Below are 27,806 nucleotides of genomic sequence, written 5' to 3'. Positions count from 1 at the left end.
TTTTTCATGTGTGTTATTAACAGATTGTACTGTTAAAAAAAGCTCGTGGGTTTCTGACAAAGTTCTGTACATATTTTGCCAACACTAGAGGCCGCTGTGACACAAAGGTTACTAGTGTAGTGTAATTACACAGCGTTTAATGGCTCGTAGTGAGATGACACGCTAAATTATGAATGAAACCTGCTGCTATTTTTCATTCATGTGTACAGTGATTGTGTTGTAATATAGCAAGGAATCAGTGGGCGATATCTGACTAACGTGAGCGATGCTCGCTAATGAATAAACATGATAGGCATATGCTGAAAATCTGCCAGCAATACTTAGGTGCTATGACACTATAGCTACCAGTTTTAGGTTAAGCTTGACTACTGCAACTGACATAAATAATTGTGAATAAACAAATAATCACTCAACCATGAATGATTTTATTACAGACAGAATAGTTTGCAATGCCTGGATAAAATACATTTTTATCACAACTATTGTAAGCTAGAGTAAGCTTTCATAAGTCAGCTGAACCCTGGCCACAGTTTAATACATGTATTCTCCTGTCAGTGCTCTTTTAAAACACTTCTTTGTCTCCTCACCTTCTCCTGGAGCTTGCTGTCTAAACCCTACCACAATGTGCAGCATATTTTTAATTTATTTCTTTTGATAAATTTGTCCTTTTTTTGTGGGGTCAAAGGTCATGTGATATGACCTGAAAGCCTGTATTTGTGTCAAAATGATATTTTTAAAATCAAATTATGTTTATTCTTACTTTTTTCTATGTCAAGATGCACAAGAAAGTTGTATTCTACCCAGGTAAAACCTGTGTGGTGTTCCGCAAGGGGCCACTTGGATACCTCCTCCAAGACCAAGACAGGTTTTTAATGAAAGGTTTCCTCCACATCGAAAGGAGCCAGTTGAGGTGGCTCGGGCATCTGATTAGGATGCCTCCTGGCCGCCTCCTGGGTGAGGTGTTCCGGGCATGTCCCACCGGGGGGAGGCCCCGTGGTGGACCCGGGGCACGCTGGAGAGATTGTGTATCTCGGCTGGCCTGGGGGCGCCTTGGGGTCCCTCCGGAGGTGGGCTGGAGGAGGTGGCTGGGGAGAGGGAGGCTTGGGCTTCTCTGCTTAGGCTTCTGCCCCCGCGACCCGGCCCGGGATAAGCGGAAGAAAATGGATGGATGGGTTTCAGAACTGGAGTACAATTGTTTTACACGACGAATTGCCCTCCAAACTGAACCTTAACTTAAACTGTTATATCATGTTGTTCTTGTGTTTATACGCGATGGGCCCCCGCGCGGAAGCCGAGAATTGTTTAGCTAAACGGCCTAAACCGTTTCCCATTCATTCTCTATGGTAGTGCTAAACCACTACGGATGTAATTATTTTTGGCACTATGACCCTTGTGGCGCTGTTGTGCGTTTGCGATGCGGTACTTCTAAAAATTTCCACTTTGAAACTTTAGCCGAGACAGGACAGAACCCACCGCTCGCTACAGCAATCAGTGCCCCGTATTCATTTATTAAAGGTAAGAAAGGATGTTCGAAATAAGAGTAAATCTACACAATGAATATGCAGGTCCAGGATCACAAGTGTTTCGTTGTGAATTCATTTATGGTGCAGTCACGTAAACTAGCGTCCTTCCGTCGCTTGGCTACCATGATCATTCATTAGCTGTGGTGAAATGACATGCTAAATATGAATGAACATGATGTTTTATTTTTTCATGTGTGTTATTAACAGATTGTACTGTTAAAAAAAGCTCGGTGGGTTTCTGACAAAGTTCTGTACATATTTTGCCAACACTAAGAGGCCGCTGTGACACAAAGGTTACTAGTGTAGTGTAATTAAACAGCGTATTAATGGCTCGTAGTGAGATGACACGCTAAATTATGAATGAACCTGCTGCTATTTTTCATTCATGTGTACAGTGATTGTGTTGTAATAGCAGGAATCAGTGGGCGATATCTGACTAACGTGAGCGATGCTCGCTAATGAATAAACATGATAGGCATATGCTGAAAATCTGCCAGCAATACTTAGGTGCTATGACACTATAGCTACCAGTTTTAGTTAAGCTTGACTACTGCAACTGACATAAATAATTGTGAATAAACAAATAATCACTCAACCAAGAATGATTTTTATTTACAGACAGAATAGTTGCAATGCCTGGATAAAATACATTTTTATCACAACTTGTAAGCTAGAGTAAGCTTTCACTAAGTCAGCTGAACCCTGGCCACAGTTTAATAAATTTATTCTCCTGTCAGTGCTCTTTAAAACACTCTTCTGTCTCCTCACCTTTCTCCTGGAGCTTGCTGTCTAAACCCTACCACAATGTGCAGCATTATTTTTAATTTATTTCTTTTGATAAATTTGTCCTTTTTTTGTGGGGTCAAAGGTCATGTGATTATGACCTGAAAGCTCTGTATTTGTGTCAAAATGATATTTTTAAAATCAAATTATGTTTATTTCTTACTTTTTTTCTATGTCAAGATGCACAAGAAAGTTGTATTCTACCCAGGTAAAACCTGTGTGGTGTTCCGCAAGGGGCACTCGGATACCTCCTCCAAGACCAAGACAGGTTTTTAATGAAAGGTTTCCTCCACATCGAAAGGAGCCGTTGAGGTGGCTCGGGCATCTGATTAGGATGCCTCCTGGCCGCCTCCTGGGTGAGGTGTTCCGGGCATGTCCCACCGGGGGGAGGCCCCGTGGTGGACCCGGGGCACGCTGGAGAGATTGTGTATCTCGCTGGCCTGGGGGCGCCTTGGGGTCCTCCGGATGGGCTGGGAGGTGGCTGGGGAGAGGGAGGCTTGGGCTTCTCTGCTTAGGCTTCTGCCCCGCGACCCGGCCCCGGATAAGCGGAAGAAAAAGGATGGATGGGTTTCAGAACTGGAGTACAATTGTTTTACACGACGAATTGCCCTCCAAAACTGAACCTTAACTTAAACTGTTATATCATGTTGTTCTTGTGTTTATACGCGATGGGCCCCCGCGTGGAAGCCGAGAATTGTTTAGCTAAACGGCCTAAACCGTTTCCCATTCATTCTCTATGGTAGTGCTAAACCACTACGGATGTAATATATTTTTGGCCACTATGACCCTTGTGGCGCTGTTGTGCGTTTGCAATGCGGTACTTCTAAAAATTTCCACTTTGAAACTTTAGCCGAGACAGGACAGTTAACCCACCGCTCGCTACAGCAATCAGTGCCCCGTATTCATTTATTAAAGGTAAGAAAGGATGTTCGAAATAAGAGTAAATCTACACAATGAATATGCAGGTCCAGGATCACAAGTGTTCGTTGTGAATTCATTTACTGGTGCAGTCACGTAAACTAGCGTCCTTCCGTCGCTTGGCTACCATGATCATTCATTAGCTGTGGTGAAATGACATGCTAAATATGAATGAACATGATGTTTATTTTTTCATGTGTGTTATTAACAGATTGTACTGTTAAAAAAGCTCGGTGGGTTTCTGACAAAGTTCTGTACATATTTTGCCAACACTAAGAGGCCGCTGTGACACAAAGGTTACTAGTGTAGTGTAATTAAACAGCGTATTAATGGCTCGTAGTGAGATGACACGCTAAATTATGACTGAACCTGCTGCTATTTTTCATTCATGTGTACAGTGATTGGTTGTAATAGCAAGGAATCAGTGGGCGATATCTGACTAACGTGAGCGATGCTCGCTAATGATAACTGATAGGCATATGCTAAAATCTGCCAGCAATACTTAGGTGCTATGACACTATAGCTACCAGTTTTAGGTTAAGCTGACTACTGCAAATGACATAAATAATTGTGAATAAACAAATAATCACTCAACCATGAATGATTTTTATTTACAGACAGAATAGTTTGCAATGCCTGGATAAAATACATTTTTATCACAACTATTGTAAGCTAGAGTAAGCTTTCACTAAGTCAGCTGAAACCTGGCCACAGTTTAATACATGTATTCTCCTGTCAGTGCTCTTTAAAACACTTCTTCTGTCTCCTCACCTTTCTCCTGGAGCTTGCTGTCTAAACCCTACCACAATGTGCAGCATTATTTTTAATTTATTTCTTTTGATAAATTTGTCCTTTTTTGTGGGGTCAAAGGTCATGTGATTATGACCTGAAAGCTCTGTATTTGTGTCAAAATGATATTTTAAAATCAAATTATGTTTATTCTTACTTTTTTTCTATGTCAAGATGCACAAGAAAGTTGTATTCTACCCAGGTAAACCTGTGTGGTGTTCCGCAAGGGGCCACTCGGATACCTCCTCCAAGACCAAGACAGGTTTTAATGAAAAGGTTTCCTCCACATCGAAAGGAGCCAGTTGAGGTGGCTCGGGCATCTGATTAGGATGCCTCCTGCCGCCTCCTGGGTGAGGTGTTCCGGGCATGTCCCACTGGGGGAGGCCCCGTGGTGGACCCGGGGCACGCTGGAGAGATTGTGTATCTCGGCTGGCCTGGGGGCGCCTTGGGGTCCCTCCGGATGGGCTGGAGGAGGTGGCTGGGGAGAGGGAGGCTTGGGCTTCTCTGCTTAGGCTTCTGCCCCCGCGACCCGGCCCCGGATAAGCGGAAGAAAATGGATGGATGGGTTTCAGAACTGGAGTACAATTGTTTTACACGACGAATTGCCCTCCAAAACTGAACCTTAACTTAAACTGTTATATCATGTTGTTCTTGTGTTATACGCGATGGGCCCCCGCGCGGAAGCCGAGAATTGTTTAGCTAAACGGCCTAAACCGTTTCCCATTCATTCTCTATGGTAGTGCTAAACCACTACGGATGTAATATATTTTTGGCCACTATGACCCTTGTGGCGCTGTTGTGCGTTTGCGATGCGGTACTTCTAAAAATTTCCACTTTGAAACTTTAGCCGAGACAGGACAGTTAAACCCACCGCTCGCTACAGCAATCAGTGCCCCGTATTCATTTATTAAAGGTAAGAAAGGATGTTCGAAATAAGAGTAAATCTACACAATGAATATGCAGGTCCAGGATCACAAGTGTTCGTTGTGAATTCATTTACTGGTGCAGTCACGTAAACTAGCGTCCTTCCGTCGCTTGGCTACCATGATCATTCATTAGCTGTGGTGAAATGACATGCTAAATATGAATGAACATGATGTTTATTTTTTCATGTGTGTTATTAACAGATTGTACTGTTAAAAAAGCTCGGTGGGTTTCTGACAAAGTTCTGTACATATTTTGCCAACACTAAGAGGCCGCTGTGACACAAAGGTTACAAGTGTAGTGTAATTAAACAGCGTATTAATGGCTCGTAGTGAGATGACACGCTAAATTATGAATGAACCTGCTGCTATTTTTCATTCATGTGTACAGTGATTGTGTTGTAATAGCAAGGAATCAGTGGGCGATATCTGACTAACATGAGCGATGCTCGCTAATGAATAAACATGATAGGCATATGCTGAAAATCTGCCAGCAATACTTAGGTGCTATGACACTATAGCTACCAGTTTAGGTTAAGCTTGACTACTGCAACTGACATAAATAATTGTGAATAAACAAATAATCACTCAACCATGAATGATTTTTATTTACAGACAGAATAGTTTGCAATGCCTGGATAAAATACATTTTTATCACAACTATTGTAAGCTAGAGTAAGCTTTCACTAAGTCAGCTGAACCCTGGCCACAGTTTAATAAATGTATTCTCCTGTCAGTGCTCTTTAAAACACTTCTTCTGTCTCCTCACCTTTCTCCTGGAGCTTGCTGTCTAAACCCTACCACAATGTGCAGCATTATTTTTAATTTATTTCTTTTGATAAATTTGTCCTTTTTTTGTGGGTCAAAGGTCATGTGATTATGACCTGAAAGCTCTGTATTTGTGTCAAAATTATATTTTTAAAATCAAATTATGTTTATTTCTTACTTTTTTTCTATGTCAAGATGCACAAGAAAGTTGTATTCTACCCAGGTAAAACCTGTGTGGTGTTCCGCAAGGGGCCACTCGGATACCTCCTCCAAGACCAAGACAGGTTTTTAATGAAAGGTTTCCTCCACATCGAAAGGAGCCAGTTGAGGTGGCTCGGGCATCTGATTAGGATGCCTCCTGGCCGCCTCCTGGGTGAGGTGTTCCGGGCATGTCCCACCGGGGGGAGGCCCCGTGGTGGACCCGGGGCACGCTGGAGAGATTGTGTATCTCGGCTGGCCTGGGGGCGCCTTGGGGTCCCTCTGGATGGGCTGGAGGAGGTGGCTGGGGAGAGGGAGGCTTGGGCTTCTCTGCTTAGGCTTCTGCCCCCGCGACCCGGCCCCGGATAAGCGGAAGAAAATGGATGGATGGGTTTCAGAACTGGAGTACAATTGTTTTACACGACGAATTGCCCTCCAAAACTGAACCTTAACTTAAACTGTTATATCATGTTGTTCTTGTGTTTATACGCGATGGGCCCCCGCGCGGAAGCCGAGAATTGTTTAGCTAAACGGCCTAAACCGTTTCCCATTCATTCTCTATGGTAGTGCTAAACCACTACGGATGTAATATATTTTTGGCCACTATGACCCTTGTGGCGCTGTTGTGCGTTTGCGATGCGGTACTTCTAAAAATTTCCACTTTGAAACTTTAGCCGAGACAGGACAGTTAACCCACCGCTCGCTACAGCAATCAGTGCCCCGTATTCATTTATTAAAGGTAAGAAAGGATGTTCGAAATAAGAGTAAATCTACACAATGAATATGCAGGTCCAGGATCACAAGTGTTCGTTGTGAATTCATTTACTGGTGCAGTCACGTAAACTAGCGTCCTTCCGTCGCTTGGCTACCATGATCATTCATTAGCTGTGGTGAAATGACATGCTAAATATGAATGAACATGATGTTTTATTTTTTCATGTGTGTTATTAACAGATTGTACTGTTAAAAAAAGCTCGGTGGGTTTCTGACAAAGTTCTGTACATATTTTGCCAACACTAAGAGGCCGCTGTGACACAAAGGTTACAAGTGTAGTGTAATTAAACAGCGTATTAATGGCTCGTAGTGAGATGACACGCTAAATTATGAATGAACCTGCTGCTATTTTTCATTCATGTGTACAGTGATTGTGTTGTAATAGCAAGGAATCAGTGGGCGATATCTGACTAACATGAGCGATGCTCGCTAATGAATAAACATGATAGGCATATGCTGAAAATCTGCCAGCAATACTTAGGTGCTATGACACTATAGCTACCAGTTTTAGGTTAAGCTTGACTACTGCAACTGACATAAATAATTGTGAATAAACAAATAATCACTCAACCATGAATGATTTTTATTTACAGACAGAATAGTTTGCAATGCCTGGATAAAATACATTTTTATCACAACTATTGTAAGCTAGAGTAAGCTTTCACTAAGTCAGCTGAACCCTGGCCACAGTTTAATAAATGTATTCTCCTGTCAGTGCTCTTTAAAACACTTCTTCTGTCTCCTCACCTTTCTCCTGGAGCTTGCTGTCTAAACCCTACCACAATGTGCAGCATTATTTTAATTTATTTCTTTTGATAAATTTGTCCTTTTTTTGTGGGGTCAAAGGTCATGTGATTATGACCTGAAAGCTCTGTATTTGTGTCAAAATGATATTTTTAAAATCAAATTATGTTTATTTCTTACTTTTTTTCTATGTCAAGATGCACAAGAAAGTTGTATTCTACCCAGGTAAAACCTGTGTGGTGTTCCGCAAGGGGCCACTCGGATACCTCCTCCAAGACCAAGACAGGTTTTTAATGAAAGGTTTCCTCCACATCGAAAGGAGCCAGTTGAGGTGGCTCGGGCATCTGATTAGGATGCCTCCTGGCCGCCTCCTGGGTGAGGTGTTCCGGGCATGTCCCACCGGGGGGAGGCCCCGTGGTGGACCCGGGGCACGCTGGAGAGATTGTGTATCTCGGCTGGCCTGGGGGCGCCTTGGGGTCCCTCTGGATGGGCTGGAGGAGGTGGCTGGGGAGAGGGAGGCTTGGGCTTCTCTGCTTAGGCTTCTGCCCCCGCGACCCGGCCCCGGATAAGCGGAAGAAAATGGATGGATGGGTTTCAGAACTGGAGTACAATTGTTTTACACGACGAATTGCCCTCCAAAACTGAACCTTAACTTAAACTGTTATATCATGTTGTTCTTGTGTTTATACGCGATGGGCCCCCGCGTGACAGGCGGGGATACTCACCACTATACTAACGAGGACTGGCGTGGGCCTGTCATCTGCAGTACCTTTTTTAACCACTACGGTGACCAACCCAACGAATGGCGAACCACCAACACAGCAGAACTGTTCTGCGGTCGTCCCCTGCTGGTCAAACTGCAGTACTGCAGCAGGAAAAACTCAGGATGATTTTAGGACAGTTTAGACTTTGACTTCTGAGGAAACAATAAAAATGACGGAGATGAAACAATGAAAACGTGTAAATGAACAGGTATGAAAAGTTTTTCTGTGATTTGTGTTCTAAATAATCATCTGCAGTTCACTGCGCAGCTGTGAGGCCGAGATAAACAGCGCAAACAGGCCAAATGCACCGAAATGAAAAAAACGGATGGCTGGATAATAAACACCGGGCGGAGTTAGTGCTGCAAACACCGAGAAACCCCGTCAGAAAACAGGAAGACAGTAACTGAGTCTGCTGGCTCCACTTACTTCATCCACACCAACACCAACCGTTTCTGTCCCACTGGCGCAGAGCGGCCCATCACAGGCCCGAAAAGGCTGGGGTCGCAGGCTCACGTGACCCTTTCATACACGCAGCCAGTCCTGTGTCTGCGGGCCTGAACCACGTATCACTGTGCTATACGTTACTGACAACTGCTGACTCCTAATGCTCTGATCAATTAGTGAGGTCGTCACAGTCGTAATGACGTCATCTGTTACCATCGTCTGTTAGCTCAGACCCCCCCACCCCAAGCATCCAGTCTACAGATGTGGAAGGCTCGAGGAGTTCATATAAAAACTGTTTAATGCGTCATTATGGATTCATTACATCACAGTACAGTAAATCACTGCCACTTTATTAGGTACACCTGCTGGTGGACACTTTTTCTTTCAGAGCAGCTTTAGTTCTTCACAGCTCAGATTCATCAGGCTGCTCCTCAGATTTTGGTCCAACCCACAGCTGCTGCATCCATGATGAGACTCTCCTGTTCCTCTGCATCCCAAAGCAGCCCTGCTGGCCTGAGATCTGCTGAGGCCGTCTCAGCGAGGCGAGGCGTTTCCTCCCAGAAAGCTGCAGCTCTGTGAACCCAGAGGTGCTGTGAGTTTCTGAGACTCTCACACCAACAACCATGCCCCTGCCTCATTGTGAAGCTCAGGCTGAACTTCAGCAGGTCTGCTGTGTGATTGGCTGATTGTTAACGAGGAGCTGAAGAAGCGACAGAACTGACCTGGACAGTTTGTGTTTCCTGTTGAGCTCCATCAGCAGCTCCAAATTCAGATGTGAAGGATCTGAGACGAGGTGAGTCAGCACTGACCCCGGCTTTGTTTCTGTTAGACATGCTCATATTTCAGAGACATTTAAACTAAATTAGCCCACAAAACAGTCAAAGGGTAAATTTAAAATCCTGTGACAGGAATGAGATTCTCAGTCTCGTCACTGATTCAGCCCCTGGAGTGCTCAAAGGCAGCTGCTGCTAGAATAACTGAGAGGCTCTGTAACACTGACAACACCACAAACATGGAATTCACTGTTTAAAGGAAACAACTTTATTTCTGACACAGTCACACAGTCTGAGGACTCACAAACATTCTTCTTCTGCTCGGATTAACATGTCGTCTGATGCTGATCAGCTGATCCAGATTCCTCAGCTCTCAGGACTCGGAGTGACGTCACTCCGGGGTCGAGTGTGTAGTTGTGAAGTGTGAAAAACAGGATGTGTTTATCTTGTTTAGGTGCAGTCACTCCTGCATCATTAGTAGCGCAGCACTTACACACTGCAGCAGCAGCTTCGTGGATGCACCACAGTGTCTACAGTCTGCAGTCACTCAGGGAAAGTGGGGCCGCTCCGAAATCCGAGCTGAGGGGTGCTCCAGGTGAGAATTCCCACTTCATCTGGAACCTATGATTGTAATCAGGTCGGCCTCACATGGCGCTGCTCTCCTCCTCCGCCTCCTCTGATTGGCCCGGCCTCCGGTCTGCTTCCTGTTTCAACCTCCAAACTCCTGCAGGAACACAATCAGAGTCCTGAGGGCTTCATTCATGATGTTAGCCGCTCATATAAACCGGATTCACCCTGCAGGGAATCTGTGTGCTTTTAAACTGAAACTCTGACCAGCTGATGTGCTCAGCATCAGTTACCACGGTGATTCAGCAGGTAAAGAGACTTTAAGGCCGACACAGCTTGCTAACCCGCTAATGTCGCTTTACTGTGACCTTTAACCCTGCTCCAAACAGAAGCACTCCATCTATACACCAGCTATGCTTTAATTATTCTGTCGTCTCAGTTAATATTTCCTACGTCGACTGTGGTCACCTGGAGCAGTTTCAGTGTTTCATCATCAGCTGATTTCAGCCTCACTGACCCATAAACTCATCTGCATAAAGACTGAAACAGCATGAGTCCCATTCACAGAGAGCTGGGCTGCATCACAGCTCTGTGAGAGGGCGGAAGCTGGAGCCTCAGGCCCGTCCTCGTGTCAGAGTCCTCGTGTCAGAGTCCTCGGGTCAGAGTCCTCGTGTCAGAGTCCTCGGGTCAGAGTCCTGGTGTCAGAGTCCTCGTGTCAGAGTCCTCGTGTCAGAGTCCTCGGGTCAGAGTCCTGGTGTCAGAGTCCTGGTGTCAGAGTCCTCGTGTCAGAGTCCTCGGGTCAGAGTCCTCGTGTCAGAGTCCTCGGGTCAGAGTCCTCGGGTCAGAGTATAGGTTAGTGTGAAATCGATAATGGGGGATGTCAGACTGTCACCATCCACTGCAGCACAAACTGTTAACAGGATGTTGTGACCCAGGCCCAGGCGCAGCTCGAAGAGGAAACATGGCTCTCCTGTAGCCCCACGACCTGCAGGAGGCATCGTAGGGGTGGGAGCAGTATATAAGTCAGGTGGGGGTGGCAGACCAATCCCCGGCTATCGAGCAGGATTTTAGTCACACAAACACTGAATGTGAATGTGTCTGAAATGTCTGACTTTCAGCTCTTACAAAAAAAAAATACAGAAATGAAAAGTTCACATTTCTGTAACAACTCAGTTAACTTCTGCTAATTTTATCACTTATGTTTTACTACAATACAGTTCTTCCACTACAGTTAATCAACTTTAACATCTAACTGTATTTAATTCATCTAATTTCTCATGTTTTTTGTACCTGTGGACAAAAAACTGACCTCCCCGTCGGGGAATCGAACCCCGGTCTCCCCGCGCGGAAGCCGAGAATTGTTTAGCTAAACGGCCTAAACCGTTTCCCATTCATTCTCTATGGTAGTGCTAAACCACTACGGATGTAATATATTTTTGGCCACTATGACCCTTGTGGCGCTGTTGTGCGTTTGCGATGCGGTACTTCTAAAAATTTCCACTTTGAAACTTTAGCCGAGACAGGACAGTTAACCCACCGCTCGCTACAGCAATCAGTGCCCCGTATTCATTTATTAAAGGTAAGAAAGGATGTTCGAAATAAGAGTAAGGGATACTCACCACTATACTAACGAGGACTGTCAGAGGTTACAGTCACACCGTGCAGTACCACCTCTGTCCACGGGACAGCTCTGTGTGTGCGAGTGGCGCTGTTTCACCTTACGCTACATTTCTGCAGGATTTACTACAACAGCTGCAGTTCCACTTTCATCCACAACATGTAAACCTTCGGGACGGTGGCGCTGTTTCACAATTTCGACAAGAAAAAACAAAAACGATCCTAAAAAGATCCGAGTGGAACCCTCCTGCTTCAACACAGGGTAATATGATACACCTGGAGGTGAGACTAGCACCAAACAGCCAATCAGAGGGAAGGAGTGTGTGTGTGTGTGTGTGTGTGTGTGTGTGTGTGTGTGTGTACTGACTGTAAGCTGCAGCCAGCACCAGAGCTGGGATGAAGATGAGGGTGGAGGCTCTGACTGTGTTTCCCACAAACACCTGCAGAGTGTTTACCTGCTGCTGCACAGCTGACTGCCAACAAACAAACAAACAAACAAACATGAAAACACACAGAGGCCAGAATTCATCAACAAACATAACAGGAAGTGTTTGGTACCTGAACCAGAGCCACCACCGGCTCTGTGCTGCTGTCCCCTGTGACATCACGTCCTGTGTCCTGGTTGATGTGACCTGATGAACAGAGGATGATGATGAGGATGATGATGATGATGACATTTGTTGGTGTTTATTTCTACAGAGCTGGTGGAGGATATGAGTGATGAAGCTCAGCATCTTTACTAAAGTACACCAACACTGAGCACGGATCAGTTAGCACCTTCCAGAGGCTGCAGGTGTGAGAGGATGCTCAGCACCTCACCTGCACAGTTTAAAAAGAGGAATACCAAATTCCTCTGATAAAAACCACAGATGAGTGACCAGCAGGGGGCGACTCCTCTGCAGAGGTCTGTGAGTCCTCCGCTCAGAAACTGCACTTACTTGCTGTGGTGTGTGGTGCGTTCAGGTCTTGGTTTGAGAGCTCAGAGTTTTCTGTTGCGGCCTCAGAGGGAGCTGCAGACGAGCAGATTTGAAAATGTTACTTTGTTTTTCACAAAAACACCAAAGCCCAAAACAAGTGTGTAAGGAGAGCCTGATGAGTGAACGCACAGCTGACGATGAGGAGGAAGACGGTGAAGGTCTGGTCGTTGAAGAGTCCGGGTACCTGAACCCTGCAGTGATAGAAACCCGAGTCTGACGGCCGCAGGCTTAAGATGGACAGAGAGGAGGAGGAGGAGGCCAGAGAGTACCTGCAGAGGGGAGATGTAACTCATCTTAACAAACACCCATCACAGGGATCTGTTCTTCATCAGCTCTTTATTCTTAGTCTAGGATCACACGAGTGTAGCTTTGCTGCCCCCGTGTGGCCCAAAATCGGGTGCTGCAGGTTGAATCTGAATGAAGCTGCTCGGCTGAACGATGCTGAAGCTGCTCGCTGTCTGCTCGGCTTCACCTGAACTGGACCCCTGCGCCGTGTTTGTGCTGTTGGAGCCTTTTTAATGTAATTATCTGACCAATAACATGGCTGCTGTGGCTTCACTGGACCCAGAGTTCCAGTTTGCTGAAACTCTGGGATTTATTTGGATGTTACAGATCATCAGGTGTGAGACGCTCTCATGCACACTGATTCCTGAGATTTAAAAACTCTGGAGTCTTGATGAACGTGTCACATCTGTGATGTTTTGTAAGTACAGTCTGTGAGCCGCTGCAGTGAAGCAAACAGGATGTCAGACTCACACCTGAGGCCCGTGCGTACCTGTAGGACTTTCTGTACGTGACGTGGTCTGCAGCGCTGCTGAGCACCGTGTTGTGGCAGGTGAACAGCGAAGGCTTGCCCCTCCCCCAGCACACCTCTGCTCCTCTCTCTTTCGCCGCCTCCGTGCGGCACGGCAGCATCGCCTTCCTCCCGACCCGGCCCACCAGCGTATCCGTGGTGACCGCTGATACACGAGTCGGCGCTGACGGGAAGACAAACGCAGCAGTTTGTTAGAGCTGTGATGACACTGAGATGAGACACGAAGTGAAGTGACTCCTGATGTTGACTCTGATCACAGGCAGGAGCTCTGTGTCCTCCTGGCTGCTAATAAATGATGTTCTGAAGGAACACCTGGCTAAAAGAGGGCCCCTTAAAGGCTCCTGACAATCACACAGTAAAGAGCCACCACAGCATTTAGCCTGTAAATGAAGCTTTTAGCTGCGTCCTGCTGGACACTGACTCATTAAAGGGTTCAAACATGGCTGAGTGTGTGGTTGGTACGACCTGCTCTCAGGTCAGATTTTCAATTCAGTTCAATTCAATTTTATTTATATAGCGTGAAATCACAACAAACAGTCGCCTCAGGGCGCTTTGTATTGTGGGTAAAGACCCTACAATAATACAGAGAAAACCCAACAGTCAAAACGACCCCCTATGAGCAGCACTTGGTGACAGTGGGAAGGAAAAACTCCAGAAAGCTCCAGCAGAACCAGGCTCAGGGAGGGGCAGTCATCCGCCGAACCTTTTTAATCCTGTTTTATTCCAGCTGTTTTATTCCCACTGCTGTTTCTGTTATTCCGATTGTTCAGGATCCAAATCCAGCGGTTTCAAACAAATATCCACCCAGCTGTGAAGAACTGTGACCCTTTAAATGACCCTGACCTGCAGGTTCAGACTCACCTGAGAGGAAGCAGACGGCAGCGAAGGAGTGAAGCAGCAGCGGCAGCATGGTGGTGTTGTGTCTGCTGCAGACTAACGGATGGATGAACAGACAGACGGATGACGAGTCAGATGGTCGAGTCATCGCTGCGACTTCCCTTTTCCACTCATCCAGTTATTTATAGTCAGACTGCTGCCACAAACAGGCCAGAGGTCGCAAAACATGTTCAAGAGCCAAGAGCAGAAACAGACGGGCTGCTGTCCCAGGACCAACCCCCAGGTCTCCACCCTGATGGTCTCCGTCCTGATGCTCTCCATCCTGATGCTCTCCACCCTGATGTTCTACACCCTGATGCTCTCCACCCTGATGGTCTCCGTCCTGATGCTCTCCATCCTGATGCTCTCCACCCTGATGTTCTACACCCTGATGCTCTCCATCCTGATGCTCTCCACCCTGATGTTCTCCATCCTGATGCTCTCCACCCTGATGTTCTACACCCTGATGTTCTCCATCCTGATGCTCTCCACCCTGATGTTCTACACCCTGATGCTCTCCATCCTGATGCTCTACACCCTGATGTTCTCCACCCTGATGGTCTCCACCCTGATGGTCTCCACCCTGATGCTCTCCATCCTGCCCGGGTAACAGAAATGAGCACACGTCTGCATTCAGCAGCAGCATTAACCTCCTGAAGCATGCTTCCAAATGTACTCACTCAGCAGTCAAAGCTCTAAAAGCCTCTGCAAAAGCCTCAGTTACAGCTTCATCAGGGATACAGTACTGAGCAAAAGTCTTGAGGCACCCCTCATTTCTTTCTATTTTGCCTCCAGGCAGCCAGACCTCACAGTTCTTCAGCTTCCTGAAGGTCTTCTTTGAACTTTGGCTGGTTTTGCACTGATTTTCAGTCCAGTCCTTGTACCTGACATCAGAGGAAGCTCCAATCATTCAAGCATAAAAAGCTCCTGACCCACTACACATAACACACAAGTCAGCAAAGAGCCAGTTTTAAATGGCCTCTTTAGGCTCTTTGTTCCTCACAGCCTGTCACAGAATAAAGTAACACAGCCCTACATCGAGGTGATCCCAAAGAGCTGAAAACATGGCATATCTGCAGCATGGTGTGCACTGTGTGCTAAGAAACCAGCATTGGGACCCTCAGCTGACCCATCTACTCTTCATCAGAGATGGTCTCAGTGGAAGGGTGGCTGTCAGGAAGACGTTCTAAAGGAAGGGAAACAGGGAGGAAAGGCTGAGGTCTGCCATACGAAGAACATCAGCAGCAGGTCTGATGGAGGGATGGATCTGTCAGTAAGTACGGAGGAGGTCAGGAGAGGTCCAGCAGAGGGTGTCTGCAGCCCTCTGTGCAGCACGGTGGAGGCTGCATCTGAGCCGGTGGGGCTGGAGATCTTATTCAGATTCAACTCAAGACAAACGAAATCTGCAGAGCTAGCTGTGAGCTGTTCATTAGAAAGCTAATGAGCTAACTGCTAACAGGTTAGCATAAAACAGCACTGAATGATCTGTGACCTTTAAATTCATTTACTCCACCTTAGAACACCTTTCTGTCTGAACAGGAGAATTCACACAGACTCGGTTCCTTAACCACACACCTGCCAACAGGTGTGAGCTGTTCATTAGAAAGCCAATGAGCTAACTGCTAACATGTTAGCATTCAGCAAACTAAAAAAAAAAAAACCTGTCAAGCTAGCTAGCTTTGCTCAAGCTAGCTCCACAACACACCAGGTCTTACCTTCAGCGTCCTCGCTCCAAGGTCAGTGATGTTAGAAATGGCTGACGATGGAAATCGTTGACAACGTAAATCCACGACGCGAACGCAGGTGAGGAACCGTTTGGAGTTTTGGTTTAGTTTCATTTGAGGATTTGAGTTTAGTTTAGATTGAAGGTTTTTATGTTTTAGATTAGTTTGAGGGTTTTTAAGGTTTTTAGGTTTGAGTTTAGTTTAAGAGTTTTAGGTTTGAGTGTTTTGCATACCTTGAGTGGGAGTTGAACCCCCGTCCTGAGGCTCCGGCTCTGATGCGGCGTTGTTCCCTCGTAGACCATCTTCAGCGCTGATGAGCACGCAGCAGAAAACAGCACTGAATGATCTGTGACCTTTAAATTCATTTACTCAAAGTTAGAACACCTTTCTGTCTGAACAGGAGAATTCACACAGACTCGGTTCCTTAACCACACACCTGCCGACAGGTGTGAGCTGTAACCAACAGTAAGGCTGCTTACTGAAGCTCACCTGTGGAGCAGGAGTCCCTGTCAGTGTTTCCTTCATCTGAGCCTCAGCAGGAGTGTGAGGATCAGAGCTCCTGAGCCCGCTCACACATGTCCCGGTCCAGATGCTGCACACAGGCTGCTGTTAGCTCAGCGGGATGTGGCCTGGCTCAGGAGAGCTGAGGGTCAGAGGTCAAACCCTGAGTGTCGGTTTCCTCATTTTTTATCTTCTGTCATAATTGATAAACGCTGTTATGGCAGAAGTGTTTAATGAGGATGGACCTCAAACTTCAGGCCCCTGAAGGTCCTCTGTGGAAGAGGCTGCAGCAGCTCCACCTGCAGTCATGTGATCAGCACCTCTCAGTGCTCCCTGTTTCTGCTCTCTTCATGCACCTCCTCTCCTGCCCAGTGAAGACACCCAGAGGTCAAAGGTCAGTTATTTTCAGCCTCCTTTCTCTCCATCATGATTTTGTGCCACATTCCTCTCTAATCACGGTCCTGCTGCAGGAAATATAAACACTTCATGTATTCATAAATATGTTGAAGGTCAGGAGGAGCAGCTCCCATCATGCACCTGATTGTAGTTTTAAAGGGAGCTGCAGCCCACGCTTCCCCCAAAGTCCCCACTTTAGTGAGTGAAATGAGCAGCTTCAGGCTGACTCTCCACCTTCAATAACTTAATAACTTAAAGGGAAACCAGCAGAGGAACAGGTGGTGTGGTGGTTAATGTTGCTGCCTCACAGCAAGACGGTCCCAGGTTCGAGTCCACCTTGGTCAGAGTGTTCTGTCTGTGTAGTCTGGTTCCCTGCCACCGTCTGTGGGGTTTGGTTCATTAGTTTTAAATTGCCCAAAGCTGTGAGTGGTTGTCTCTCTGTAATAAGGCCCTCTAGCAGGCTGGTGACCTCTCACCCTGTGACAGCTGGGGTAGGCTCCAGCCATCACATCCTCTGGACTTTAGAGTAAAGTTCATGTCCTTCAGGTAGACGTTGATCCTCGGGCCGTTACGGCTCTGTCGTGCTTCTGCGCAGACCCTCGTCTACGTGTTGTAGCTGTTTACCGTCACCAGAGGGCAGTGTCAGCTGTTCTGTGCTGTCATTGGCCCTTCAGCAGCGAGGAGAGTGAAACGGTGAGCGGTGTCCCTGCAGCCGCCGTGTTTTTGGAGCTTTGATGTTTCCTCCTGATGGTGGTGAACTCCCTCACAGCCTCACCCACAGCCTGCTGGGATTTTGGAGAACAGCGTGTTCCCCTCTGTGTGGCTCTGCAGAGGAACACAGCTGCAGGAAGGGAAACTAACACAGAACCGTGAACTCAGCTTTAAATACGTTTTAGAGGCATCGGTCGGGGAAGTCCTGCCGCAGCCTGTTCACACCCGGGCGACAGAAGGCACCATCACAGTGACCTGACTCCCACCGGAGCTGCAGGGAGCATGGAGAGAAGCTGTGAAACAGATGATGGGTGAAGGTCATGAGTATGAACACGAGTGAGATCATGAACACAGACGTGATATTTACTGAGCTCTCTGCAGGATTTATTGATGATGGTGTCACTGCCTGGCCTCCTCCTCCTCCTCCCCTCATCGGTGGTCCTCCTGTTTTATGGAGCAGGTGGATGCTCGCCTCTCTGACTGAGGCCAAACTCAGATTTAATTCATGCAGCCGAATGCGGAGCAGCTGCCGAGATGTTAACAACAACACGCCGCCTGCTGAGGGGGAGGAGGAGGTCAGAGCCTCGTTAACCTGGCGGAGGGAATCGGGTCGACCTTGTTACTCGCTGATGTCACTTTATTAGTGGTTGCCATGGCCACTATGGTGTTGCCGACAGGAAGCAGCGTGTGGTCGCGTGTTTGTTTCTTTTAGTATCTGAGCCGAGCCTCTGGTCTCCATCCGACCCGCTGATCCTGCAGCTGCTGCCATTAAAACACCACAGAAGAAGAAACGGCCAACAAATGATGCCTTAACCTCAGGATGAAGAGCAGCAATCAGCAGAGGTCCCTCAAATATAAATATAACCCATCTTTATTTCCATGGATCAAAAAGACACACAGTGAGCTCTGAACCCACAGCACTGACCACAACCTCACCTTCAGCGATGAAGAGCAGCCAGCAGCACGAAGACCTTTGAGATGAGTTCAAAGGTCACAGATGGCGTCAATGTTGCTTTCATACCTGCAAGTCTCTCCTTCCTCCACGTTCACACTGAGTCTGTGCTGCACATTAAATCTGATTTACATCAGTTAATAAAGTAACTCTGGAAACAGGAAATAGATCAGTGTGATTACTGACGGTGATTAGTCTCAGTCTGAGTGCACTTCCTGTCACTGCTACACTCAGAAATCTGTCAGTGTTTCTTCCTGCTGACCTGGAATCTGTTCCCTTCCCTTCATGTGACTGTTAACTGTCTCCACAGTTACTTTATACAGATCTGTGAGTGACTTTAGTACAGCAGTCTTACAGGGTGCATTTTCAGGGTTTTTATTGTGAAAGGAAGGAACAGGAAGAAGTCATTTTTAAATAAATCAGGCTTGTTAGTGAGGGGGCTCATACACCTATGAAACAATCAGAACTTCCTGAAGGATTTTCACACCTGTGCTGGATCAGTTTTGTTCAGACCTGCTGCTCAGGCTCTGGGATTGACTTCCTGTTTCTGGTCCTCAGTGATGTCACAGAGTTTTTCTTGCTGGTTTTTTGAGGCCGTCAGATCCTTTTTGTGCTGATAATTCTGTAGTTTATTGGTTACATCAGTTCTTCCACACTTTGGACTCAGAAACTCAATCCAGTCCAACTTTATTGACAGAGCACATTAAAGGAGACACAGAGATAAAAGAAAGCAATAAAATCCAACACAGATAATAAAGAACAGGAAAAGACTAAAAAAGAGTAATCATTAAACATTAATGTAAACAATAAATACAACTGAAAAGAATAAAACAAAAAAGTCACCAAAATGACTCAAACTGACCAGAAACTATTATATTGATTCTGAAATGCCTCAGAGAAAAGGTGTGATCTAACTAAAGCAGGGGTCAGCCTAACCTGGGGGAGTGGGGGTGGGGGGTGCAGGTGTCAAAAGCTTGGCCGTCCCACCTGAACAGTAAAGACCGATGAATAGAAACCAATAAAGCTGAAAGGACTAATGAGAATCTTCTTTGTGATCATAATTATATAAAACTGATTCCTTCAGTGGGATCATCAGAAGCTGAAGGAAAAACTGCTGAGACCAAATATGTAAATGAATGAAGCTCAAAAACAGCAATGTGGCAGTGGCACAGTGGGTAGGTGTTCACCTGACAGCTGGAGGGTTGCTGGTTCAAGCCCCTGTCCCTGCGCTGTGTTATATCCTTGGGCAAGACACTTAAACCACATTGCCCAGCAGTAACACGGGCCTCTGACTGCATGACCGCAGATGCTCGTCTCTGGGTGAGGTGATCTGGAACCATCATTTTGTTGTGTGCATAATGACAATGAGTTGCACCTAACCTTAGTGATTGATTGTGTTTGTCCTGTACGGACAGTTAAACTTTCTAAAACTGTTGACATGAGCAGAAACCACGATCTTAATTTATGGTTCATTTTTAGATTAAATACATTTTTAGGCCAAATGAAGGAAACAGAGTATCAATAACTGGATATGAACCATATTCAGATCAATAAATGTGTTTCTGTGTATGATGGTACACGTGTGTGTATGCGCGTGTGTGTGTGCTGGTTCCTGTGTTAATAAAGGTTTGTGACATCATTTTAAAGCCGTTGAGTGAAGTGTGGTGGAGTCAGAGAGCGCGCTCAGTGTGCGTCTCGTTCCTGCTCGAGTGTCCACATTAGCATCCCGGTAATGAGCCGCCGCTCAGACGGAGGCACTCAGCCTTAATGAGCACGTCCACATCAGCATAACATGATTAGCATCGAAGGTGTAGCTGGATGCTAATGTGAGCTGGAGAGGATGAAGAGGGCGAGGAGGAGACAGGAAGAGACACGTTTCTATGACAGCAGGTGTGAGTGAAGAGCAGTCAGACTCATTATTGTTTTATGAGATGGATCTGGACCACCTGTAGACCCCCACCCCTCCCTCCCCTCCTCTGTTAGTACACAGCACAAACACCAGTGTGATGCTGCGGTTACACACATGTACAGACCGCACCGAGGTCAACGCAGCGACTGACCAGCAGCTCTTCATGTGTCCCTGAGGTCCAGCCTCAGACTTTAGCTTAATGACTTACCTGTAAGCAGGAGTCAAACCCACACCCTCTCAGCCACGGCAGCTGTCTGGCAGCTGATCGATGGTACAGTGGATCGCCACGTTCAGCCGTGTTTCTGCACCGGTTCTTGGGCCTCATCTCCAGGACCATATCTGACCTGTACTGTGAAGCAAGTTCAGCAAAGTCTTATCAGACTTCACATAGGGTACGTGAAGTCAGGCTGTGTGGTCGCTCGAAGGTGGTGCTGATGTGCAGCCTGTGGCTGAGAGGGTGCAGCAGTGGTTGGTTTGGCCCTTCCTGTCCTGCTCTGTCTGAGGACACCCTCCATCAGTCTCAGCAGTTTAGCACCACCCCACAGTCCCATGAGGAGATGGTTCACCTCGTGGCACCACCTGTCACAGAGGGCTGAGAGGCTGTTTCCTGTCTTCTTGGTCAGTTGGAGCTCTGTGTGGGTGAAGCTTCCTGAGTCATCTCTGCTGCAGACACAGCACAAAGAAAAGAAGGAGCTGATACAGTGAAGAAGGAAATGAAAAAACTGGGACAGTGAAGTCCTCCCCCAAGCATGCTTCATACAGATGGATGTGGGAATAAACAGCACACCACCTCCACTGGAAGCAGTCACGTTTTCCACCCTTTACCCTGGTATTCCTGGACCCGGTGTTACTGTTATGGTTTTCCTTTCTCCAGCAGTGTGGGGGCTGCAGGAGGTGCTGCTGCTGGGCAGTGAAAAGCTGCACAGGTTGACCCTCACCTCAGATTTTCTTCATCCTCACCCTGAGACAGCAGCATCTCTTTCTTCAGCAGTTTCGACTGGATGCTCGCTGCTTCATTTCCTGCTGTGATGATGGTGCTGCTGCTAACCTGAGAACATGTGCATCATTATTTCTGTTCCTAAAGAACTTTGTCTAGAGGTTCTGCAACAGTGCAAACGTCTCCACAGTGTGCAGGTTTGAATCCGCCCCTCTTTCATAAGGTGACTGCTCAGGGAGGACATGCACACACAGAAAGACCCCACATTTATAGAGGGACCAAACAGTGAGTTAATCACAGGTATATGCATTAACACACTTCAAGGACTTTCAAACAGCCAACAGTACTCAGGTAGGATTTGAACCTATAACCCACAGCTCAGGAGACCAGCACCTTCTCTATTAGGATACACAAAGCCCACAGTCAGAAAGCCGGTGCTGGTGTGAGGACAGCTGCAGAGGTGGGAGTTCCTGGATGTGTTCACACTTTACACACTCCAACCACCGCACCCTCAGTGGCCTGATGGAAACAGCACTGGCCTCAAATCCCACCTGAGGTACAAGTGAAGGTAAAGAGGAGGAGTTTGGGTTTAGTGTCTGTTTGAAACTCTGCTCGTACCCGAGGCCTTTCTCCTTACTGTAGACGGGCTTTCAGGTAACCGATGATGCTAACAGTCATTATGACACTGAGCATGCTCACAGAGGAACACTGAGCATGCTCAGTGTCATAATGACACTGAGCATGTTCACAGAGGAACACTGAGCATGCTCAGTGTTCCTCTGTGAACATGTGGGTCCAGCGTTCATGTAGATGATGCTGCAGAGCATGTGTACTCCTAATGGTGATGGCCTGGTAGAGCTTGATAACACTGCAAATACACAGAGGTCCAACCTGCAGCACACAGAAGTGTCACACAGTGAGACGGCCTTAATGGATCATATAATGATGTGACGGTGGATGGACAGCATACATTAGAAACTGACAGATGTGTGCAGTGATGATTTTAATGTTGGTCCTGCTGCAGGTCTCTGATGGGGGGAGCTGCGTTCAGCCCTCTCTGCAGGCACTCAGGCCGAGTTTACGAGTCAGACTGAAGATTAAATACCTGAAACCTTTTAAAAGAGGAGAGCGGCGCCATGTTTGAGCTGTTTTACTGCCAGCTCTGCTTACAGCCTCTCAGAGAGCTCAGATGGAAACGTTCAAGTGGCCTTTAAGGACCTGAAAGCTCAGAGTGACGTTCAGGTGCCATCAGGATTTTAGAAACACTCATGTTCACACTTTGATGATGTGACGCACACAAAAAAGCGGGTGTTTTGGTTTTGTTGTGCGACATTAAGCACAACAAAAATATATACTGTATATGAGGTGTTGATCAACCTCTTATCAGCCTGAAGGTTAGGCTCCTCCCATCTGTCCATCCAGCAGAGTTTAAATTAGAGCATCAAGCCAAAGAAATAAAGTAACACCAGCTCAGATCTGCAGCTACAATAAGTTCTCACACACACACACACACACACACACACACACACACACACACACACACACACACACACACACTGCAGCACAGAGCTGCTGTAGGAGGTGGAGGCCTGAGGATGTAGCCGAATCTATTTTCTGCTGTATGAACCCACGGAGCGTCCTGCAGGAACATTTCAGAGTTTGATGGTTCGAGTGTTTCTGGCAGGGGCGGCAAAACCGCAACACGATTCAGACCCCCCCACACTTCTTTGGAGGGATGAAGATGTCCTAAAAACTAGCAGAGTGTAGGAGTTGTGTATGTGAGCGCACACAGAGGTAATGCTGGAGTTATATAGCGATGTTAGAGTGGATCTGAGCCCTGAGGTCACTCAGAATAAACTGACACTTCAAACAGTTTATTCTCTCAGCCTGTGAGTCATCACATACACAACCTGATATTACTGATTATGGGGCGCGCTGCAGTGTGTACCTGAGCCCAGTGTAATGGAGAAACAGTCACAAATTAATGTTTACCTGTAACCGAGGGGACAGCGGAGCTGCACGCTGTTTCACTTTGACACCAACCATCATGTTTGAGCGCCGCCTCACTCTGACCGAAGAAACACGTCAGTGCCAGAAAGTCTTTGTCAGGATTCAGACGTCTGTCTGTGCAAAATAACCTTCACCTCCATCATTAACCCTCTGAGCTCGGAGTCCTCCTCAGTGAGATCCTTAAAGGTCATGAAATGAAACATGAAGCCCTGACAGGCTGATGAGTTTCCACACGCTGACCCCCGACACATTTACAAACCGCTAGCATGGAGGAACTGTGGAAATGCAGGAAGTTACTCACTTCTTCAGGGGAAGTAACTGACGTAAAAGCACCCAGACAGACACACAGACACACAACACCCCCAGCTGGTTCAGGTCACACTCATCAGCCTCCATGAGTTTTAATTTCCATATTTTACATGATTAGTAACAAACACCTTCATCCACAAAGCAGCAGCAATAAATCAGAAGAATGAGACAGCTGATTCAGCTAACTGTGACTCAGCCGTGGGGGTGGGGTGGGGATTTGACCCTGTGGGGACATTTTGGAGCTTTAACTACAGTTTCCTCACAGACACACTTGACCCTCACACACCGAAATAAGAACAGTGGGTTTTTACTGTTAACAGAAAGGTTTATTTTTCTGTGACTTCACAGAAGTCCTTCATTTCTTACAGTGTGAGAGGCTGACGGGGTCGCCGGTTCACGGCAGCGTTTCTTTATTTCTGATTTTTCCTGAACACATCTCAGCTCTGTGTTTCACCTGTAGCTCATTCAGCAGCAGCTTTACTGGTCGGGTCCTGATGAAGCTGTTTGTGGCCCGTGGAGTGAAACAGCAGTAACTCAGTGACGGGCTCTCTGGTCACAGATCAGGAGAGCTGCTGCAGTCCACTTTAAAGGACTGACCCAAGAAGTCCACGTTATGGTGGAGGACACTGAAACATGGAAATGGGTACGGTTCAGTCGGTGCTGCCACAGTCCGCTCTCACAGAGGTTTAACTCCAGCCTCACAGAGCTGCTCAGGCCCTTGTCCGTATACAGTCTTTCAGGAAGGTGGCTCAAAATGATCTGATAATCTGCTGCTGATTTTAGCCAGATCCATCACCCAGCTCCAGGTTAAAGGTCACTGCGCCCTCACCCAGCTGCAGGTCAAAGGTCACTGCACCCTCACCCGCACTGCCTCAGGGTCCAACAAAAGGAAATTAAAAGAGAAACAAGCAAAGAAATTAAAGAGAGAAATTCCAAACAGGAGTGAAGGGGAGGAGCTTATCTGGATGATGAAGATGAAGGTCCATCTCTGATTTCTTCTTCCTGTGATGATGATGATTTATCATCCAACATCTGTTGTTAGCAGCAGCCTCCTGCAGGCAGCAGTCACAGAGCACACCGCTCCAAAGAGTCGACAAACCTCCGAGTTTCTCTGTTCATGAGGATCATGTGATCATGTGATCAGAGATGCTGTCTCCACAGCAGGTCGATCACGGCGTGTCTGTAGCAAAACGATAAACCCCGAATGTTTCAGACTTTTAGACCTGAGTCAGAGACGTTTCAAACATCTACTGTGTGTAATTACTGCAGATCAATCTTCATGTCATCTGTCTCTCACCCTAACTATACCCTAATAATCAGAGAAAATACTAACTTCAGTCGCTGACCTCAGAGTCAAGAGCTGAAGTTAGCACCACAGGAGGGACGGATACAACATTAACTGTTAATGAACCATCAGCTACAGAGAAATGGTTTTATATGTGGGCAGGGCTTCACAAATCATACCTATGCTCCAGATTTTAGAACTTTAATAAATTTCTAACATCCAGCAGGTGAGCTGCAGCCTGAGACTCAGACTCAGGCTCAGGCTCAGACTCAGACTCAGGCTCAGGCTCAGGCTCAGACTCAGACTCAGGCTCAGGCTCAGGCTCGGACTCAGACTCAGACTTGGGCTCAGACTCGGGCTCGGGCTCGGGCTCAGGCTCAGACTCGGGCTCAGGCTCGGGCTCAGACTCGGGCTCAGCCTCAGACTCAGACTCAGACTCGGGCTCAGGCTCAGACTCAGACTGGTGGTTTTGCCTTTCTCCATAAGATGGATTAGTGATGACCTCAGAGGTCATCACTGGTGCTCAGACCTCAGAGGGGTTAGGATGATTTCTCAGTCATGACCCCAATTATGTTTTCTTAATTTCCCTTTGACAGCCCAGCTGTGATTGGACTGCAGCCCCCCCAGCTGTGATCGGGCTGCAGCCCCCCCCCCCCCCAGCTGTGGTCAGGCTGCGGCCCCTCCAGGACTCACAGAGGTCGGACCCTGCTGATCAGTGTGATGTATCAGCCCTGGTGCTCAGTGAGGTGGGGGCGATCTGACTCTCTGGGTCTCTGACTGAGACCCTGCTGCGTGGCATCACTGTGGCTTCCCACAGTTTCCTTGTCTGCTGTGTTTATATTCCTCTAACCGCTCCATCCAATCACAGCCAGAGCATGCTGCATTAAAGCTTCTAACCTCGTGTAGTGGAAACTAGCTGATACACTACAGAGGCCAGACTGGGTCCATCTTTCAGTGGGAGCTTGTTAATGTCAGAGTTTGGCTGAGAAACGATGACATCACACTCAGGCTGTTTTCCAGCCAGGACGAGCCTCACAGTTGTTCCTAATCAGAGCTCGTCTGCGGTCTGAGCTTAATGTCAGGCTGGAACCGCGAGCACTGGCCGGTTTATCCTCCGCAGCTTCACTGCTTCACTTTCCCAGTTTTTGCGTTTGCTGGTCAGCAGTTTGTTTCTGGCTGGAAACCAAGTGAAACCCACAGAGACGTTACTGCTCTCTCTCTGCAGTCAGTTTCCTTTGAAGGAGAAACTGCTGAGTCCTCAGAGACTTTAACTCTGTGTCTTAAATCAGTGTTGGCTCGAAGTGTTCACAGACTGGAAGTTTGAAGAACAACAAACTGAAGTTTGAAGCTGGCTCATTTCCATCCATTTTCCACCATTCGTCGTGGTCCTGGTGGGAGGCAGCAGATTCACAGACAGAGCTGTGGGCTGTGATGGCTGCATGTTTGGGGGACGCCTCAAATAAGACACTCAGTTCAGCACTGCTGACTGTCATGTTATTTTGTTTCCAGTTTAGTTCCAGTTCAGGTTCAGTTCACTCGTTTCTGTTAAGTTTGATTCTTTAAAGAAAACACTTAGCTTAGCTTTATGCTGATTCTGATTCTGATTCTGATGCTCATGGTTTATGCTGGTGTGGGACGTAGGACACGGAGACAGGACCACAGGCAGCACAGTCGATGGATCAGCCGCTATGATGTCACCTGTTTAGCTTTTACCATCTTCACCATCTTACACTCGGACCAGAAGTTTGTTTACAACCACAGCTATCGCCACCTGGTGGTGATGAGAGATAATACAGGTTTAGAGCCCCTCTGTGGGTGGGGGGAGGGTTTCAGGGCAACATTTTAAAAATCTGATGTAGGTACCACAATGCAGACACGCGGACATAGAAAAGCCATCAACAAACGGATCGCTGCTTCCTGAGGCTGATTTAACCAGACTGTCCACAGCTAGCTAGCTTTAACATGCCTCAGAGTGAGTTTGGATCGAAGCTGTTTTTATTCTTATTTCAGGAAATAAAATGTTTTTGTTTAGTTTTAGATTAGCTTCAGTTCATTATAATAATCACAGTTAGTGAGAAAACAAAAACACCAACACATCTCACACTGATGGTGTCCTGGGCAGACGAGTCCCGATTACTGCGCGAGATTTTCTGAGGTCGCTTACTGGTGTAAACAGGATCTAACCGCTGCGCTGTGGCCACTAGAGGGCGTCGTCACCTGCACATTAATGGATCTGATTTTTGGAGCTAAAATGACTGATGTTGTTGCTCATGACCAACAGGGGGCGCTAAATGACTGCGACAAACTGCTGAATAAGTGTAGGCTCTTGTTTTTTTAACCCTTTAACACCGAGCCATCCCCGCTGATACACCTGTTACCTGCATTTAACAGCCTTTAACCCCGAGCGTATCACCATGGAAACGATGATGAAGCGTGCTTTGCATCACCGTAACTACGCTGAAAAATTCAAACGGTTTCTGAAAGCTGAGAAATTGCACTTAAAAGCCAACGTGGGGTTATTATGGTAATTAAGAAGAAGAACAACTTTCACATACATGCAGTGAAATTCAGTCTGTGTGTGTAACTCATCACACATGGAGGATGCAGCACAGCATGGAGCAGGGCAGCTAGACAGCACCTGAAGTCTGTAAACGGAGGGTCATTTGAAATATGCTGTCATGCTGGCGATGACACGTTTGTCGTTAAGGGGTTAAGGGATTACTAATAATTCAGTGATGTCACATTTAAAGGTGGTGGGCAGGGGGCGGGGCCAATGTTTTTAAGAAGGACCAGTTTGAGATGATTTACTGAGGACTGAGG

At 46.9% G+C, this 27,806-nt stretch overlaps 1 pseudogene; it reads left to right on the top strand.

The window, feature by feature from the left end:
• LOC115791920 (GTPase IMAP family member 8-like) overlaps positions 1-27,806 on the top strand; it is a 158,721-nt pseudogene that overhangs the window by 48,048 nt on the left and 82,867 nt on the right.

This window comes from Archocentrus centrarchus, chromosome 14 (genome assembly GCF_007364275.1).
Source record: "Archocentrus centrarchus isolate MPI-CPG fArcCen1 chromosome 14, fArcCen1, whole genome shotgun sequence".
NCBI classification, from domain to species: domain Eukaryota; kingdom Metazoa; phylum Chordata; class Actinopteri; order Cichliformes; family Cichlidae; genus Archocentrus; species Archocentrus centrarchus.
This window is presented reverse-complemented; position numbering and strand designations above follow the sequence as displayed.